The 5,799-nt window shown below is 51.7% G+C and overlaps 1 pseudogene; it reads left to right on the top strand.

Moving 5' to 3' along the window:
- The first annotated feature begins 913 nt into the window (after nt 1–913).
- On the top strand, nt 914–3,820 carry LOC114563586 (uncharacterized protein K02A2.6-like; annotated as a pseudogene).
- The last annotated feature ends 1,979 nt before the right edge of the window (nt 3,821–5,799 follow it).

The following is a 5,799-nucleotide window of genomic DNA, read 5'->3' as shown; positions in this document are numbered from 1 at the left end:
TTTACTGTCCTTAGTCACTTCATGTAATTATGACTGTTCAGGGACGGCGGCCCCTTTAAATGTTCTGAATGCGTGATGACGTTAGACGCTACGGGGGTTTGTTGTTGGTCAGCGCATTTTTTCCTGGTTGAGTTATTGTCTTGCTAAAAAAATAAAAAACACACGCACTTGTGTGCTCAACGTGAGAAATTGCCTCTTGTAAATATACTTCAATTCCCACACTGGTGACCCCGACATTAGTCTGCTGGACGGATCCAGAGACACGAAACGGTCATGACCACTAACGCTGTTACCCTGAAACTCCCCGAATTCTGGGAATCGTCGGCATCGGCATGGTTCGCCCAGACTGAAGCGCAGTTTGCTCTGCGTGAGATCACCGCGGACACAACAAAGTACTACTACGTTGTGTCGGCTCGGAAATTCAACGGCGCGTCTAGAGTGGTGAGCCTTCTAAAAACTCCTCCGCAACTGAGAAGTATCGACGCTCAAAGCCCACCTGTTGAAAACGTTTGAACTGTCGGACGCTGAGAGAGCCAGCAGGCTTTTCTCCCTTCAAGGACTGGGTGACAGCAAACCGTCTGAGCTCATGGACCGTATGCTGGATCTCTTGGGTGAGCACAGACCAGATTTTCTGTTCATCCAGCTTTTCCTGCGTCAGCTGCCTTCCCAAGTGAGAGCTGCACTAGCCAACACCACAATCACTGACTGTCGGAAACTGGCTGAAGAAGCTGATAAATTTTTCCTGGCAAGTCAGGGAAGTTGTGTGGCCGCGCTTTTTCCCGCGCACATTGCTCCTCCGACGCCGGATGACCCTTCTCGCTGCAACAACTTCTTGTCGGCAGCAGTCTTCTGCCCCCCAACTGTCTTCAGGCTTGTGTTTTTACCATGCAAAGTTTGGAACCAAGGCTAACAAATGCCGTTCGCCATGCAGTTTCAGCGGGTCGGGAAACGCCCAGGCCAGCGCTCAGTAGTGGCCATGGGCGTCGGCCGCGTTGGCAGGCTGCTTTTCATCCGTGACAGCATCTCCGGACGGCGTTTTCTGTGCGACACGGGAGCACAGAGGAGCGTCCTACCTGCTTCCCGTTTGGACATGTTGACCGGCAGCAACGGCCCCCCTATGGAAGCTGCTAATGGTAGCCCCATCCGCACATACGGGACGAGGTACGTTGAATTGTGTTTCGAAGGACAGCGGTTTGGCTGGGACTTTGTTACAGCGAAAGTTGCCATTCCCCTCCTCGGCTCAGATTTTTTGTGTGCACATGGGCTGTTAGTGGATGTAAAGAACCGCCGTTTGATCGACCCCGTCACGTTCTGTTCTTATACGTGCACGCTCAGCGGGGCTGACTCCATAAGACTGTCTAGCATGCTCTCAGCCTCAGATGTCTTCCACCGTCTGCTTGCCGGTTTCCCAGCCCTCACTCGGCCCACTTTCTCTGCATCTGCTGTGAAGCATGGTGTGGAGCATCATCTCACCACTACTGGTCCGCCTGTTTACGCCCGTGCTCGGCGCCTCGACCCGACCAAGCTTGCCGTGGCTAAGGCTGAGTTCGCGAATATGGAACACCTGGGCATAATCCGACGATCCAACAGCCCGTGGGTGTCGCCCCTCCACCTCGTACCCAAACCTGGTGGCGGCTGGCGCCCCTGTGGGGACTACCGGCGGCTTAATGAGGCAGCGACACCTGATCGCTACCCAGTCCCGAACATACAGGATTTTTCAGCGCATCTGGCTGGTAAGGTGATTTTTTCCAAAGTGGACCTCGTCCGGGGATATCATCAGGTGCCTGTACACCCACTGGATGTTCCCAAAACGGCAGTGATCACGCCGTTTGGTCTTTTTGAGTTCCTGCGCATGCCGTTCGGCCTTAAAAACGCAGCTCAATCTTTTCAACGCCTCATGGACCTTTGATGGGACTCCTCTCCCATCAAAGGTGGAGGCGGTGACACATTTCCTACGCCCGCTCACTGTCAAATCCCTGCAAGAGTTCCTCGGCATGGTGAATTTTTACCACCGTTTCATCCCTCGAGCCGCTCAGCTCATGCAGCCCTTGCACAAGGCCTTGAAAGGTAAACCCAAACACGCTGTGGACTGGACTGAGAGCAGGGACAAGGCTTTTGCTGCCACTAAGGCAGCCCTGGCGAACGCCACCATGCTGGCGCATCCTTCTCCTACGGCCTCCATTGCCATCACCTCAGACGCCTCAGACTACGCTGTTGGTGCTGTCTACGAGCAGTGGGTGGACGGGGCCTGGCAGCCACTGGCTTTCTTCAGCCGCCAGTTGCGCCCCAGTGAGCGAAAGTACAGCACCTTCGACCGGGAGCTGCTGGGTCTCTACCTCGCCATCAGACACTTTCGTTCCCTGCTGGAAGGTCGACACTTCACTGCTTTTGTGGACCACAAGCCGCTGACTTTTGCTATGGCAAAGGTGGCTGAGCCATGCTCCGCCCGCCAGCAACGTCATCTGTCCTACATTTCAGAGTTCACTACGGACTTGCAGCACGTTGCCGGTAAGGACGAGACCCTCGACTACGGGGCTGCAGGTCAAGGACGTAGTTTTTGGCGATGCCGGCGCCACACTCCTGTGTGACGTCTCCACAGGCAGTCCTCGGCCACTTGTTCCCACGGGATGGAGACGACAAGTTTTTGATGCCGTCCATGGTCTCTCCCACCCGGGTTCGAAAGCCTCACAGAGACTGGTTGCAGCAAAGTTTGTTTGGCACGGTCTCAAGAAGGATGTTAGGGACTGGGCTAACACCTGTGTTGAGTGCCAACGGGCCAAAGTACACCGCCACACTATAGCCCCGTTGGAGTTTTTCCCGGTTCCGGAGAGACGCTTTGACCATGTCAATGTGGACCTGGTTGGTCCCCTACCCTCCTCCCATGGGTTCACATACCTGTTAACCATGGTTGACAGGACCACCCGCTGGCCTGAGGCTGTGCCACTGACATCAGTGGCGTCTGTCGACATGACACGGGCATTTATCAGCACCTGGGTTGCCCGTTTCGGCACTCCTTTGGACATATCCTCTGACCGTGGTGCGCAGTTCACGTCTGAGCTGTGGAATGCTGTTGCACAGAGCCTCGGAGTGAACCTCCACCGCACGACCGCATATCACCCGCAGGCTAATGGGCTCTGTGAACGTTTTCACAGGTCGATGAAGGCTGCCCTGCGGGCCAGCCTTAAAGACAGCAACTGGGTCGACAAGCTCCCATGGGTGATGCTGGGCATCAGGACTGCGCCGAAGGAGGACCTTCAATCCTCTTCCGCGGAGCTTGTTTATGGACAGCCGCTGCGGGTTCCAGGGGATTTTGTCCCTAGCACCACGGTTCCTTGGTCTGCTACACTCCAGCGGTCTACTCTACTGGACAATGCAAGGCTTTTCGCACCTGTCCCCACTTCCCGTCACGACCACCCTCAGTCATACGTCCCCGCCGGGCTTCAGACGGCCGACTATGTGTTCATTCGCCAAGATGCCCACAGGGGGACAACGCGCCCGCCCCTACGAGGGCCCATTCCGCGTTCTGGAGTCAGGGGACAAACATTTTGTGGTGGACAGGGGCGGTAAACCGGAGCGCCTCTCCATTGACCGCCTCAAACCAGCTCACTTGGACGTGGCCAGGCCAATTGACCTGGCTCGGCCCCCACGACGCGGACGGCCTCCGGCCCTGTCCCCACCCCCTGTTTCCCCTTCTCCCGGGCCTCTCACACTACATGCCCCGCACCCGTGTCAGGACGGGGAGCCGGCTTCAGTGGGGCCTCCCCGACCTCCGGTGCAGCGCACCCGTTGTGGTCGGTTAATACGGCCACCTCCCCGTTGACTGTCTGGTTATCTTCTGATATGGTGAATTCTGGGGGGACGTGTGTGGGGAATGTGACATACATAATTCACCTTATTTGTTAAGTGTGGTTCTACACACTGTTGATTATTAACGCAGCACCTTGTTCTTAATATGGTTCTACATGCAGTGATAAACGTAATACATATACATGTAATTTACTGTCCTTAGTCACTTCATGTAATTATGACTGTTCAGGGACGGCGGCCCCTTTAAATGTTCTGAATGCGTGATGACGTTAGACGCTACGGGGGTTTGTTGTTGGTCAGCGCCTTTTTTCCTGGTTGAGTTGTTGTCTTGCTAAAAAAATAAACGACACACGCACTTGTGTGCTCAACGTGAGAAATTGCCTCTTGTAAATATACTTCAATTCCCACACTGACTACTTTTTTCTCATCAAATAAATGACTCAAACTGAAATCGATTATCAAAATAGTTGGCGATTAATTTAATAGTCGACAACTGATCGGTTCATGTTTGCAGCTGTAGCGTGGTGGCTATAGATGAGATGGAGATGATTATTCATGTGTTTTTTTTTTGTCTCGTTTAGATTATTTGAATGCTCTTTTCTACCTGTATGAATCATACTTCCCTGAATCCGTCTTCAAACTGTCCAAAACGTCGGCTGCTCGCCTTTTAACTACAAGTAACAAGAGATCGCACATCACACCAATTCTATCCTAACTTCACTGAGTAGCATCAAGCTGCACTTTCAGGACTGCAATCCTAGGACCGCATTTCTAGGACCCTGGCTTTAAAAAAAAAAACTTTTAAACTATAAGTACTTGGAAATAAGTAGCATTTGGGTGAAATAAATAAATAGATAGAGGTGGCTGTAGCTCTAGTAGTAGTAGTAGTGTGGACTGGTAGCTGGGTAGATATGCCAGTTCACCTCCTGGGTACTGAGCAAGGCTCCCCCTCCCCCAACCACTCTGACAACTCTGAATTTGTGCATGTATAGGAGGACCTGAGCATGTGTGTGTATTTGTGTGTGTTTCAGGCCTGTGTGTAGTGTGTTCTAACAACAGAGTGTAAAAAAAAGTATTGATTTTGAACCGTTTAAACCTTTAAAACTAAAAGGATTTGGACAAAAGTAGTATTTAGGTGGAATAAGCCTTTCAAACTATGAGTACTTGGACGGAAAGTAGTATTTGGGTGGAGTACTAGGGTCATGGAAATGCAGTCCTAGAAATGCGGTTCCGAAAATGCAGTCTCCGGTACAGCAAGAACATACATATTGACTTCACTGGCTTCCTATTACATTTCATATTCATTTTAAAGTACTGGTGCTAACCTTTAGAGCCCTAGAGCATATCTTAACTCCCCAGCAGGGGCGATTCTAGGATCAGACCTTTAGGGGGACACGGATACAGTGCCTTGCAAAAGTGCTAAACCCCCGCTAAACTAAACTGTCATGCGACTTACAATATCATTAGTAAGCAGAGAATGTAGTAGAGAATGCTTTGTTTACTTACTTACTTATATTTTTTAAAATTGAACGTCATGTCCTGAACACTGTACATTTTGGGCCAACCCCTCCTACAGTCTGTGCTCCCTCTGCAGCCTGGATGGAATAAGTCAGTCATGCATGCCGATGACTGCGTCAACCTTGGTTCACTGATACCGTCCTAAAAATAGAAGCCTCTTCATCCTGCAGGTGACACCCATGGAGACATGCGGCCGCACCGGGCACCAGGTGACCCCGGGGTATTTCTGCTAACAGCGGGTCTCTGTATCGGCTCTCACATGGGCCCCTAACTTTAGCTCGACATGCACACAGTCAGAGACGTCGGAGAGAAAGAGATTTTTACTACTGCTTGTTATTGCTTTGCATGGTTGAACGGTGTTGCTTGTCTGTGTTTCGATGCCCGCATGGCTTCTTACACTGAATGGGGATACTGTCGATGTGTAACTGTGCTAATGTCTTGCTGCTTCCTGTAGCTCTGCATGGCTTACTGAGA

This window comes from Perca flavescens, chromosome 11 (genome assembly GCF_004354835.1).
Source record: "Perca flavescens isolate YP-PL-M2 chromosome 11, PFLA_1.0, whole genome shotgun sequence".
In the NCBI taxonomy this organism is placed as follows: Eukaryota; Metazoa; Chordata; class Actinopteri; order Perciformes; family Percidae; genus Perca; species Perca flavescens.
Note: the sequence above shows the minus strand (reverse complement) of the source record. Positions and strands in the feature narration are given on the sequence as shown.